This window comes from Malus sylvestris, chromosome 10 (assembly GCF_916048215.2).
Source record: "Malus sylvestris chromosome 10, drMalSylv7.2, whole genome shotgun sequence".
In the NCBI taxonomy this organism is placed as follows: Eukaryota; Viridiplantae; Streptophyta; class Magnoliopsida; order Rosales; family Rosaceae; genus Malus; species Malus sylvestris.
This window is the reverse complement of record NC_062269.1, coordinates 15852065-15866207: the sequence shown is the minus strand read 5'-3', so window position 1 is coordinate 15866207 and position 14143 is coordinate 15852065. Positions and strand designations below refer to the sequence as shown.

The window sequence follows — 14143 nt, the reverse complement described above, 5'->3', positions numbered from 1 at the left end:
ACGGAATGTTTTTTATGGCATCAATTAACGGCAGATTAATCTGAACCTTAGACAAAGTCTTCATAAAATCTGTCAATTGTTGATCTTTAACTTTAGGCTTCAACCGTTCGGGATAAGGCATAGGTGGCTCATAAACACGATCCTCAACAATAACTGCACCATTTTCGGAACTGTTCACTGTCTGTTCAGAATCTTTCGAATTGGCAGATTTCTCAACATTCCCCGAATCTTTTTTTTAGGCTGTGAAGTCCCCTGCGAATTTTGAATGCAATTTTCATCCCTTTTATCAAAACTTTTTCCGGAACGTAGAACTCTAACTGCCTTGCAATCTGCTCCATCCCTAGGGTTTGGTTCGGTTTGACTGGGAAATGTACCTGGTGCCCTTCCAGAAACCTGCAATGCAATCTGCCCCATTTGTTTTTCCATGTTTTTCATTGATGCTTGCAGATTTTGAATTTCTTGAGTGGTAGTATTTGCCAATTTTTCAATCACAACCTCCCAAGCAGCCTTAGGTGCAGCAGGTTGTTGTACCTGCTGTTGAAATTGTGGCCTAGTGTGCTGTTCCTTATCCCACCTTAGATTAGGATGATCTCTCCAACCGGGGTTGTAGAAATTAGAATATGGGTCATATATGGGCCGCTGGAAATTGTTAAATGCATTAACCTGCTCAGCTGTAAACTCTGGTGAAACATCTTTATGTGGGCAGCTCATAAAATCGTGAGTTATCATGTTGCAAATGCTGCAGGCAGCTTGTAAAGGCTGCTGTACAGCAACCTGTGAACCTGGCATTCTCTGTAATAACATGTCAAATTTTGTGTCAAGCCTTTTCTCCATTTTTTCAATTTGTGCTGTAACATATGGAGAACCATTTGGCATCTCAAAAACAGACCTAGTTTATGGCTGCTCAACTGCCCACTGTTGAGTATCTTCTGCCATTTTTTCAAATAACAAACAAGCCTCTTGTGCATTTTTGTCTTTGTACGTACCTCCGCATGAAGCGTTGACAAGAGTTTTTGTAGTCATATTCAACCCCCTGAAAAATATGTGCATTTGATCAGTAGTGTTAATACCCGAATGTGGACATTTTCTAATCAACTCTTTGAACCGCTCCCACGCCTCATGAAACTCCTCATTTGGTTTTTGGGCGAAAGATAAAATCTGTGTTCTCATGTCAAGGGTCTTAGAAGCCGGATAATACTTGTTTAAAAATTTTTCGCTGAGTTGGGCCCAAGTGGTAATGCTTCCAGATGGAAGTGTGAGGAGCCATCTCCTTGCCTGATCTTTTAGAGTGTATGGAAATAACCGCAGCTTAATTGATTCAGCCGAAAATCCCCTCACCAAAATGTTTTTGCACCCCATTAAAAATTCTGCAATGTGCATGTTAGGATCATCAGATGAAAACCCATGAAACGTAGGTAGAATATTCAACATGTGCTGTTTTATTTCAAATGCAGTCCCTTCTTCCACTGCCGGATATGTAATGCAACTGGGTATATTTGTGGTATGGGCAGTCAGTGAATCACCCAGGGGCTGACCTGCCTCTGGAATTACAAACGCCATTTTGTCTTTGTTGTGCAGGTCCCCAGTAGATACTGTTTCCAGAAATGTCTCCTGCAGTGGACGAACCCGCTGCAAATTTTGCTCTCTGCGTTTCCTCCTTAAATGCTGCTCAAATTCTGGATCAAGTGGAATCAATTTCTGCATTGTTGAACGGGTGCTGACCATGCACAGATTTCTGAAATCTGCACTGTTGTACTGTTATAATCTGTAAAAATAAAATAAAACGAAAATTAAATTTTTATTTTATTTTTTTTATATGTATAAACAGCAATAACTAATTGAAAATCTGATTCGTAGGGATTATTTTAAATAATCCCCGGCAACGGCGCCATTTTCTTGATAGGATTTTTACAACTTATGTGAATGCGATAAAAACCTCCTATTTTTCTTGCAAGAATCACAAGGTTATTGTAGTATAAACGGATCTCGCAAGGTCATTCTCCACAGGGATTATTAAATAATTCGAAACAAACCAGATTCCAATTAATGATTGTAAAGTAGAAATTTAGATGATTGATTTTATAACCTAATTAAATTAAAAACGAATTTAACTATTAATGATAAGACAATCTGCAATATTAAAACTAGAGAAAAAAGAAAACAGTTTTGAGAGAAATCAAATTAAGAAAGCACTAGGGTTCCACCATCACCTAGCAATCCTATGAATTTTTACCAATTACTTATGATCTACACATGCCACTTTGAAGGTTAGATTTTCCTAATTCATATTCTACTTGGAACCTCCAACATAGAACGTATATCTAACATGCAACCCGTCCGGACGTTCGGATCAAATCTAAACATGAAAGACTCATTATGCGTTATGAAAATCCTTTGAAAAACCATGCAATCCTTAAGACGTGATATTCATCCTAAGAGAAATTACAATTATTAATCACAAGAAGCCAGCGTCAATTTCAGGGAACCTTCCGACCAAAATTGCATCAAATTACTTTTCTAAAGATCCTAATGGTGATCAGGCATTAAAACAATTAGATAGTTTTTATCCCGGTGATTAACAATTCAAAGTATGCATGCAATCAATCATAAGCAATTAAATAAAAATCACATATTCATGCTAAGGCTCAGGGTTTCGCCCTAGCAAAAGAAATTAGTTCCGCATATTCATAATTGAAATCATAGAAATATCTATTAAGAAAAGGATTGAAAACACCTTCAAGTAGAAAATCTTCAAAACCCTAGCACTTCTCTCTGTCTCCAATATTGCATAAAATAAAGCGTACCCTAAAATTGTAGACGGCTAAGCAATATATTGCCAAGCCACCACACAAACCCTAGCCAACTAAAATTAATAAAAACCCTAATTAAAAATAGTAAAATTCGTCTAAAATCTGAACAGCCACGTTTTGGCCCATAAGCTGCTTCAAAACTGGCCCAATATAGCTAGATTTAATGTTTGGAATATTCTGAACACTTTTCCAGAAGGCCACGAACCCATCTGAGGTCATCTTGGGCTCCAAAAACGTCATTTAAGCCCAAAAACGTCATTTTCCAGCACTGCGCACTGCTTCTTTATTTCATCGCCAGAAAATAACCGCTTGGTGGAAAAATCCCAAATTTTGATACGATCAAGCTAAGTGACTCACGAACGTCCTCCAACTAGAATTACTCCAAAATTCGTCCATTTGGTCCTGTTTTGCTCCAGAGGAAGTTGAAAGTCCTATATTGAAAATACAATTCAAAGTATCAAAATTCTTCCAAAATATTAACCAAATTATACTAAGATTAGGGTAAAATATATAATATAAAATCTACTCATCAATAGGATTGTCAATTGGGCATTGACAGTCCGTTAAGATCGGTACGTACTGTGTCTTCTCTCAGGGAGAGTGACTAGTCTCGAGTCATTGATGTGTGTGACATCAAGTCAAGTACGTAGGTGCTCAATAGAGAATGAGTTCACTGAACACGATCAACGAAGAGTTCTCATATTCATGTCACATGAGAACTCATGGTTGGGATAATGCAAAGTAGTCCTTTGACCTGAGGCATCATCGTTGTCTTGTGGTTAAGTCCTTGATCTTTGATTATGTCAAACGTCATTCCATTGGTGTGTCCACGGCATCGTTGGGGTTAAGCCACTTAGCCATGGAGGCAAGTGAATGCGCAACAAGGGATCTCTAACCTTCAAACCGTTTGAGGGAGAATACTCTATGATATGATTAGAATCTCTGGCCAGAGTATGAATGAGATTTAGGAATGCGTTCCAAATCACATTCAAGGTAATCATATAAGCACACGAATCACATTGGATAGTAGACATGAATAAATAAACTATCAAACCAAACAATGTGGTCAAGAGTATTGTATTAGAGAAAGACCGTATTGCATTTGTAATCCTAAACTGAATAGGTTCTCCACCTCTTCTGATTAGCTTGGGTAACCATGATATGCTGCTAGGTGTCACTCATGGTTTGTGGAAGCCCTAAACGTGTGTAATCACTAAAGGGAGAATTGAAAGTAAGTTTCAATTCACAATCGATGTAAAATGGTTTTAATCGCCCACTGCCTCGCTAAAAGGAACCTAATGGATCGTACACCGTGTAAGGTGGAGATTGAAGAAACAATGGAGATGAGTAAGAATAATTAAATGGTTTAATTATTTATGGCAAGGATTAATTAATATGTTAATTAATCAAGCGAATAAGTTCATTAAAGACCTCGGGATAGTTTTGGACCTTAAGGCCCAATGGGCTTCGAACGTCAAGCCCATTGACTTAAGTTGTATGACAACTTAATTCACAAAAGCCCAAAAGCCCAAAAAACACCTATGGCCGGCCATTTAGAGGAAGGGTAGTGAACTTGCTTTAATTACAAGTTTGCCACTCAAATGAACAAAGGTATAAATATGACTTTATAGCCTTTTGTTCATTAGGGTTTGTTTTGGAGAAAATTGGAGAGAACATGTCTCTCCATTTCTCTCTAAAGAGGCCGGCCCCTTGGAGGGTGCATCTAGCAATCCCACTACTCCAAGGTCACTCATTTCTTCTCCAATCTAACCTTGGTGAAGAGACTTAGAGGTTCTCAATTTTGGGAACTTGGAGAAACCTATTCTTCCATCCAAATCCATAGATTTAAGATGCAAGTGAAGGGAAATCTATGAGATTCATGTATGGGATTTCTAAATGACTATCATGCATATCCAAAACAATTATGATATACGAAAGCAGCGGAAGCATTTATAACATATTATCAAAGCTATAGTCATGCAAATCCCCTTCAAGGTTCATAGGTTTATATATAATGCATCAAAACAAATTATAGAATCAAGAACAAAGTGAAGGTTAGTCTTATACCTCTTGATCTAGACTTGAGACCAAGGATGGACCACCTCCAAGCCCTTTGCTCCTTGAAATCCTTGAGCCTAGCTTCCCTCCTTGCCTCCTCCACTTTGAAAGAATGAGTGCTCCTAGGTTCTCTTCAAGTTTCCAAAGTAGGAAACCTCTAAAGATCCTCACCCACTAGTGTAGTGAGAAGGATGAAGGAATAACCAAAAGGGTGAAAGATTGTTAGCTAAAACACCCCAATGGTGGCCGGCCCTTTGATGTGTTAGAGAGCTTTTTCTTTTGCCTCTTTGTTGTTTAAACACTTCAAAAAACCCTAATGAACTTTATCACTATAAAGTTCCTTATATAGACAAAAGAAAACCTAGTCAACACTTGACTAAATATCTCTCCTTCCCCACATAATATGGCCGGCCCTCTTTGTGTTGTTTGGGCTTTGGGCTTTCATTTATTTCAAGTCATCCAATGCTTGAATAAAAGCCCAATGGGTTTAGGCCCAATGGGCCCAATTAAACCCGAACGTTTCTTTAAGCCCAAAACGATCTTTATCGCTTTTATGATTTCTTTAGACTTTTCTAAATTAATCACAACACATAATTAATCCAATTAATTGTTTCCATCATCCATTAGTTACTCACCACAATAGTGTTTTGGTGAACAATCTTTTAGGTTCTAATTAGCAAGGCAGTGAGGTGATTGGCATCAATCCAATTGCTTATATTTAATTCAATTACTTAGTGAATTAAAACTTCATTTTAATTCACCTTTCTTCTTTGATGACTACATTTAATCATCTAGAAGAACTCACAAACTATGAGTGACATCTAACCATATGTCATAGCTACCCAAGCTAATGTAGAAGTTTATTCGAAGAACCTAGTCAGTTGGAATTACAATGTAATTCAATCCTTCTCTAATACAATACTCTCAATCACATCATTAGGGTATGGATATATCATGTCAAACCCCTAATGTGATTATTCCTTCATATATGATTCATTTGAGTCGTATAGGAACGCTTTCCATTCAATACGCTCGATACTTCGGCCGAAGATTCCCGAATCATATCTTAGAGTATTCTTCCTCTCTTATCGAGGATTAGAGATTCCTTGTTGCGCATACACTTGCCTTCATGACTAAGTGGCTTAACCCCAATTATGCCGTGGACACCCTCGAATGGGGAGACTTTGACATAATCAAAGATTAAGTACTTAACCACAAGACAACGACGATGCCTCAGGTATAAGGATTACTTACATCTTTCCAACCATTAGAGTTACTTGCTTGACATGTGAGTAGACCTCCATGCAAGTACTCTCGTTCGATTGTGTTCAGTGAACTCATTCCCCTAATGAGCACCTACATACTTGTCTTAGTGTCACAACACGAATGGGATGAGACTTTCCATCCTTCCAATTGAAGTAGACATAGTATGTACCGGTCTACGCATTGTCAGTATCCTTCCGACAATCCAACGACCAGGAACCTTTTGGACACAATGGTTATGTGAAGAAGGTCTCTGTAGTCTAACATCATTAGATTACTTCTTCAATCGATCCATTGTCCATGGATACACTATTTAGGACATATATCGTTAATTGAGATAGTCCTAATTCGTGTCTTTTCCATTTGATGTATAAGAATCATCCATACATCGATTCATTTGTCCTGAAAGATTTCTTCCAAAGATTGACTTTCAGGGCATATTTCCAACAGCAAGGAATGAAGGCCCTCTCTTTGGGTGATTAGCCTTTGCTTATGCAAAGAGGAATCTACAAAGGTATAAATTTCAACTCACTTTGTTTTGAGTTGATTCATGGTTCACCAATCTACTAGGCTTTGAATTTCATGGTTAATGTTTTGTTTTTAAGTGCTTGCAAGCATGATTCCGTCTTTAATTGTTAATTGCATGCTTATAGATGTTGCTTAAATGAACATGTTTTCACAAAATATTCCTTCAGGAATGGTAAGCCCAAAGCGGACAATATCATGTTACAGTGCTGGAGCCAGCCCGGGAAGTGGTCCGTCCCGGGCCGGGATGCGACAAGTTGGTATCAGAGCCAATCCCTGGCCGAAAGTGTGCTGACGAGGACGTCGGGCCCCTAAAGGGGGTGGATTGTAACATCCCACATCACCCAGGGGAGTGACCCTTAAATGTATATTCTCATCCCTACCTAGCACGAGGCCTTTTGGGAGCTCACTGGCTTCGGGTTCCATCGGAAATTCGAAGTTAAGCGAGTAGCGCGTGAGAGCACTCCCATGATGGGTGACCCACCCCACTGGGAAGTTGCTCGTGAGTTCCCAAAAATAAAATCGTGAGGGAATGGTAAGCCCAAAGCGGACAATATCGTGCTACGGTGGTGGAGCAGGCCTGGGAAGTGGTCTGCCCCGGGCCGGGATGTGACATTATTCACAAAAATTTGTATTTTCAATTTGGCTAATTCGGTCCTTGTGTTTTAAACGTTAGACAATTTGATCTGTTTCACTAATTTATTATTAAATATTATTCATTTTAAATTATTAAAACCCCTATTTATTTAAGAAATATGAAAAGCTCAATGTAAAATTAAATAAAAATACTTTTAATACGCCATTAATCTATAAACTCTCTCTTTTCAGAGAAACTGACTTAGTCATCGGAAATTTATTCGCCAAATAACCCCCCAACCCACTCCTTGGGAGCATGGCTTTGGTTTTTATCAAATGTGTTTAATTGTTTTGTAGTACAAATTCGTCTAGTCATGGACTCATCAGCTCTGAATGGAGCTACATTAGACGGAGTAGCGGTGCCAACATCACCCTATTTCGGGGTAATGGGCGGGATGACTATGCTCAATGACCATGCTTGTTCTGCAAGACACGTGGTCTGATCAGGATATGGACTTAATCAAATCCCATAAGTCTTGGAGTTCCTAAAATCTAAAAACTAATCATAATTCCTAAGAAGGTGCAATATCTACTTTTTGATATCCTCTAGGATTCTCAGGCTTAGAATGAGGATTCTATCCTAAAAAGGTTTTTCTCCTAGGAAAGATATACACCCATCTATTGTTCATCTATGGTAATGCAATATAAACACGTCAATTCTTTAGCCCATTGCTTGAGATTCAAATCATTCACTAACTTGACCATCGAATAGCCATTGGTCGGCACACCACCGCATATTGGCCATTGCCCTAGCTCACAGTTCTTTATTGTTTTGCAGGTTGCTCGAGTTTGTGCATAACCACCACTCACGCCTGTGTGCGAATTTGGTTCCGACAATTGGTGCTTTCATTGAGAGTGAACTCATATTCTTGTTGGCCAGATCACTTTACCAACTAACATGTATGTTAAAGAACTCTCAGTTAAAGTCAACGTTAACCCCACTAGTAGGCATAATCTGCCTTCGGACGCATCCGTTATTCATGGAATAGGTAACCCGCCATGTCAAGTCACTAAAACCCCTAGGGCAAGTAACAGCCTGTGGAGAGCAACATGTACACCAGGAGATGGTGAAGATCTAGTCAACATGCCACCTCCCTCCATACACCAGATCTAGGAAACCTTGACAAAGATCAATGCCTCTGTCGAAAAACTGTAAAAGAATCAAACCTTTGCGCAAGTAGAAAGTCACTCCAACTTTATGGGCATTGAAGGATGCATGAAGAACCTGGAAAATTCAAGTGGAAAAACCCCTCCAAATCAAATCCCTGTCTTCGGGTATGGAAACATAAGCATCATAACTCCTGAAGGAAACCCCATGACATCACATGCTTTCCTAACGTCAATAAATGTCATTGATCCAAGTAGAGGTCTGCAACACAATGGTCAAATTGTTAACGCAGTTTATGAGGGAAGACTGCTAACCCACTTAATCCCCCTCCAGATGCAACAGCAACACTAAAAGCAAAGCCCGGTTGTTTGAGATTCGACGAACCTGAATCTCCGGAAGGCTAAGAATGGCGACACCTTTTGGATAAAGCAAATGATATAGGCTTGGTTAGAAACGATTAGCCTCAAACCCCGAACAAGCCAACAGTCCGAGTTAGGACACTACTTTTAATGGCAATCAAGGATGTGCCCTCGCTATCCAAGTTTCAAATCGTTTCGCGATGATTTGGACCCCGATTACCACATCATGCATTATCAGAATGACATGACATTATACAGCAATAACAATGCTTGGATGTGCAAGATGTTCCCATCTATTCTAAAATGACCAACAATGAGATGGTATTCAAAGCTGCTAGCTAGATCCATCGATTGTTTCGAAAGCTTGGCTGGCATGTTTACAAACACTTATTCGGTGTACTAAGACATTCGCAAACGTCACAAGGCCATGTTCAGAATGGTCCCTTAGTCTAAGGATGAAAGCCTCAAAATCTACTTGAAGCGCTTCCGAGTAGCGTTGGCGTAGGTGGAGAAACCTGATGACAAGTTACCCTCAATGAAGTTTAAACAAAGGTTATATGTCCATTCACCTATTTTTCAGAAATTAAACAGAAAGAAGTATGACTACGCCACTTTGGCGGAGTGCTTTAATATAACGGATGGTCTGACTGACTGGGATGAAAAGAGCAGAAGAACAACAATCGAATCATATTATTCTAAGAAGACTAACATAGACACTCCCCTTCGCTCTCCACGACATGCTATAAAAGGAGAATGCAAAGACAAATAGGCTTCCCCGAAGTCAAAACAATAAAATTCTTTTAACACAACAATCAGCATCCTTCACAACATAAAGAACAAGCCATTCCTAGAGCACTTAGCAAAGAAGAATCCAAACGAGTATTGCTCTTTCCATAAAAGCACTGGCGATGCCACCAGAAGCTGCCAAGTTCAAAGGGACCACATCGTAGAGCTCTTGGATCAGGGGCGCTGCTGGGAATTCATCAGAGACAAAGTAAGAAATGAAGGCTTAGTTGAACCCAAAGATAGGGATCGATCAGATAAAAACACTGATGATGAAGATTGATGATAAGTAAATAAGCCTACCCTTAACATAAACTGAATCCATAGAAGGTAGGAAATTCCAAAAGATGAAGAAGCAATAAGAAAGTCATAAGAAATCCAATATTGATCATCCTGAGATGGTTCCCCTATCAGTTGATAGGAGCATATTTATAGGACTTAGTTAGCTTGTTTTCTTGCATTTTCATAGTTAGTTTGTGTTTATTATAGTGATTTAAGCTATTTTTGTAACATCCCACATCGCCTAGGGGAGTGATCCTTAAATGTATATTCTCATTCCCACTTAGCACGAGGCCTTTTGGGAACTCACGAGCAACTTCCCAGTGGGTCACCCATCTTGGGAGTGCTCTGGCCTCTTTCTTGCTTAACTTTAGAGTTCCTACGAAACCCGAAGTTAGTGAGCTTCCAAAAGGCCTTGTGCTAGGTAGGAATGGGAATATACATTTTGTCACATCCCAGCCTGGGGCGAGACCACTTCCCGGGCTTGTTCCACCACCGTAGCACGATATTGTCCGCTTTTGGCTTACCATTCCCTCACAGTTTTGTTTTTGGGAACTCACGAGCAACTTCCCAATGGGTCACCCATCTTAGGAGTGCTCTGGCCTCCTTCTTACTTAACTTCGGAGTTCCTACGAAACCCGAAGCCAATGAGCTCCGAAAAGGCCTCGTGCTAGGTAGGAATAGGAATATACATTTAAGGATCACTCCGCTGGGCGATGTGGGATGTTACAATATTTATATGTTATAAAATACTATGAGATGGTTGAGTTAGATTTCATCGTGATCTATCCATATGCGTATTACTATAAATGATTATTGTGAACTACGAATGACTTGATCTCTGTTTAGGGTACGTAGGTAGTCTAACAAGACATTAGATGTAGCCATATAAGAAATGAGATTAAATAATCGTGACCATAGCCTTGTTTAAGGAATCGAGCAATGTGTGTGGGTTTTTTGTTTTAAGTATATATGTATACGCTTGATGTTTTCCCAGAAAATGCAATTAAATGATTTATGCTCTAAAAATGCCATGCCTATTAAATAATGCTTAAACGATGAGATGAATTGTTTGCATATATATATATATATAATTGTGGTATTGTGAATGCTCTGAAGTGCAAAGGTGAACGCGGGACATTCAGGTAAGTTCAGGTAAGTTCAGGTAAGTTTAGGTAAGTTTAAGTAAGTATACGGTATTAGTTGAATTGATGGGGTTATGATATGACTACATTTACGCTTTTAGCAACTCCGACACTGTCGTACAGGTTGCTACAATAGGCAACTCCGGCATTGTCGTACAAGTTGCCTATGAGTCATACATGTTGTATTAGATGCATTTAAAGCTCATAAACCTGCACCCTGGGTGAATGTGATTTAGCCAGAGATATGAAACAGGCCTGTATATAATATCACTTCCTGCACCCTATGCTCACATTAGATCCAATTTAGGTGCACAGTCTTGTCGTACAGACCACCATAGGTGGTTCCGACTCCTAGGTGACTAGCGATTTATCGCATGGCTATCTTGATATGCGCAGCATTGAGCATAACTATATTACACCCAATCCTGTCGTACAGACCTTTTCAGTGGTTCCGACTTGTGTGCAGTGCAGTGTCGTATAGGTCACTAGAGGTGACTTTGGCTTATGTGCTAGCAATGATTGATGAGCTATGATTAAGTCGTATAGGTCACTAGAGGTGACTTCGACTTATATGCTAGCCATGATTGGTGAGATATGTGATGAAATATGAATATGTCGTATAGGTCACGAGAGGTGACTCTAACTTATATGCTAGCCATGATTGATGAGATATATGATGAGATATGAATATGTCAAATAGGTCACTAGAGGTGACTCCGACTTATATGCTAGCCATGATTGATGAGATATGAATATGTCATATAGGTCACTAGAGGTGACTTCGACTTATATGCTAGCCATGATTGATGAGATATGTGATGAGATATGAATATGTCGAATAGGTCACTAGAGATGACTCCTACTTATATGCTAGCCATGATTGATGAGATATGATTAAGTCGTATAGGTCACTAGAGGTGACTTCGACTTATATGCTAGCCATGATTGGTGAGATATGTGATGAAATATGAATATGTCGTATAGGTCACGAGAGGTGACTCTAACTTATATGCTAGCCATGATTGATGAGATATATGATGAGATATGAATATGTCAAATAGGTCACTAGAGGTGACTCCGACTTATATGCTAGCCATGATTGATGAGATATGAATATGTCATATAGGTCACTAGAGGTGACTTCGACTTATATGCTAGCCATGATTGATGAGATATGTGATGAGATATGAATATGTCGTATAGGTCATTAGAGGTGACTCCGACTTAGATGCTAGCCTATATGTGATGAAAGGCTAGCATATATAATGAATATATGTGATGAGCTAGCATATGTGGTGAATACGTGATGAGCTAGCAGACGTGATTAATATGCGATAAGTTAGCATATGATTATAAATATGTGAAGCATGACTTGAATTGATATATATATATATATATGTATATTTTTATATTCTAATTCTGGAAATTTTACAGGTGTTGTAGCGAGGGGTTATAGAAATTTATATGGTTTCTATTAAAATTTTAATTACTGGGCCACTCACATTTATCTTGTCTTCACCCTCCAGGTCTTCTTAGCTAAGCTTTTTTATCGTTGAGGAATCGGGGCGATTTTTAGTATTGGATATTATTTCAAGGTTACGATTCTTATTTCATTCTTCTGTACTTGCTTATGCTCTAACGTCACGTGTGAAGTGGGTTCATTCCCGCTCACCAGTGTACTATGGTATTTAGGCACTCTTAGGTTTAAATTTATTCACAATATTTCCACATCATCACACTTTATGGCTTCATCACCTTTGATGCAAAAATTATCTTAACACACAAATTTAACTCTCTTTTGACAATTGTAGTACAAGTATAAGTAGGGATCATTCTGGACCAGGGATTAGGAGGGCTTGCTAATAACCTCTAAACTGACTCAAAAACATAAAATTAAACTTAAAAACACTTAACAAGACTCACAAGACTCAAAGCAAACTTAAAATACACAAAACAGCTTCAAACAACCAAATAAACTTAAAACTAGACACTAGGAATGACTTTGGACGAAAATTGACTTTTACTTGAATCAAAACACTTAAAAACACAAACTAAAACATATTTGAAACACTTTGAAACAAGAAACTAAAAGGGAGGTTTTGATTGGGATGAAGTTGAAACAAACAAACAAGTATGAAAAACTAGACAGATTGTAAAACAAATTTGAGAAATAAGATGATGGATGGGATAGCTAGAGGCTTTTTCTCCACACATGACATGTATGCAAATAACTTAATTTCTAGTTACTACTTCATTGAATTATGAACGACAATGCTCCAAATTAACCGTGACATCACTAGTTAAGTCTCAGATTTTCCTTGTTTTATTGGATTGGATGACATCATTCGACAACCCAAAACATTCTTCTAAAGTTCCCTACATGACATCATAATAGAGATACAATCAAAGATCATTACGTTTAATGAAAATCATAAGCATTGACAAAGCACTTGCAACTATGACATCATGTCACTCATGCTAGGAATTGAACTTAAAGCGATCGTTTATAAGCGACCTTCACTACATGTGAATATAAGTTTGTAACGATTATGTGAAACTTCCTTATATTCTAGCAACGGATTTATGCATGCCAATTAATTGTCGACCCTTAATTAACAAATACAAATAAGTTATCAATCAAATAGTTAAGCCAATTGCATTCACAATTCAAGAGTTCATAACTGGAATTTATCAAATTATATTGCACACATAATCATGGCTTTGAAATCACCCCTAGCCAAAAGGGGTTTAGCCACTCATATTTACAACAAAACGAAAGGAAATGAATTTAAACATTAGAAACAAAAGAAAGAAAACACCTAAACACTCCAACGATCCAAGTTGGACAGCAAGCACGTCCAAGCACTTTCCCTTTCTTAGCTACGGCACAAGGTGTTGGTGAGTGTTTGAAGGTTTGTTTGTACGGAGGATGAAGGAAATTTTGTGAAAAACATGTTCATTTGAGCAACATCTATGGCATGCAATTAACAATTAAAGGCGGAATCATGCTTGTATGCACTCAAAACAAAACATTACCCATGAAATTCAAAGCCTAGTAGTTAGGTGTGAAGCAAATTTTGTGAAAAACATGCTCATTTAAGCAACATCTATAGCATGCAATTAACAATTGAAAGGCGGAATCATGCATGTATGCACTTAAAAACAAAACATTAACCA

The 14143-nt window shown here is 38.5% G+C and overlaps 1 non-coding gene across 1 annotated transcript; it reads left to right on the top strand.

Annotated features, from left to right (window-relative positions):
* The first annotated feature begins 1068 nt into the window (after window positions 1–1068).
* LOC126588095 (small nucleolar RNA R71) lies at window positions 1069–1173 on the top strand. The gene has a single exon (XR_007611324.1). It is a non-coding gene; the product is annotated as a small nucleolar RNA R71 (small nucleolar RNA).
* The last annotated feature ends 12970 nt before the right edge of the window (window positions 1174–14143 follow it).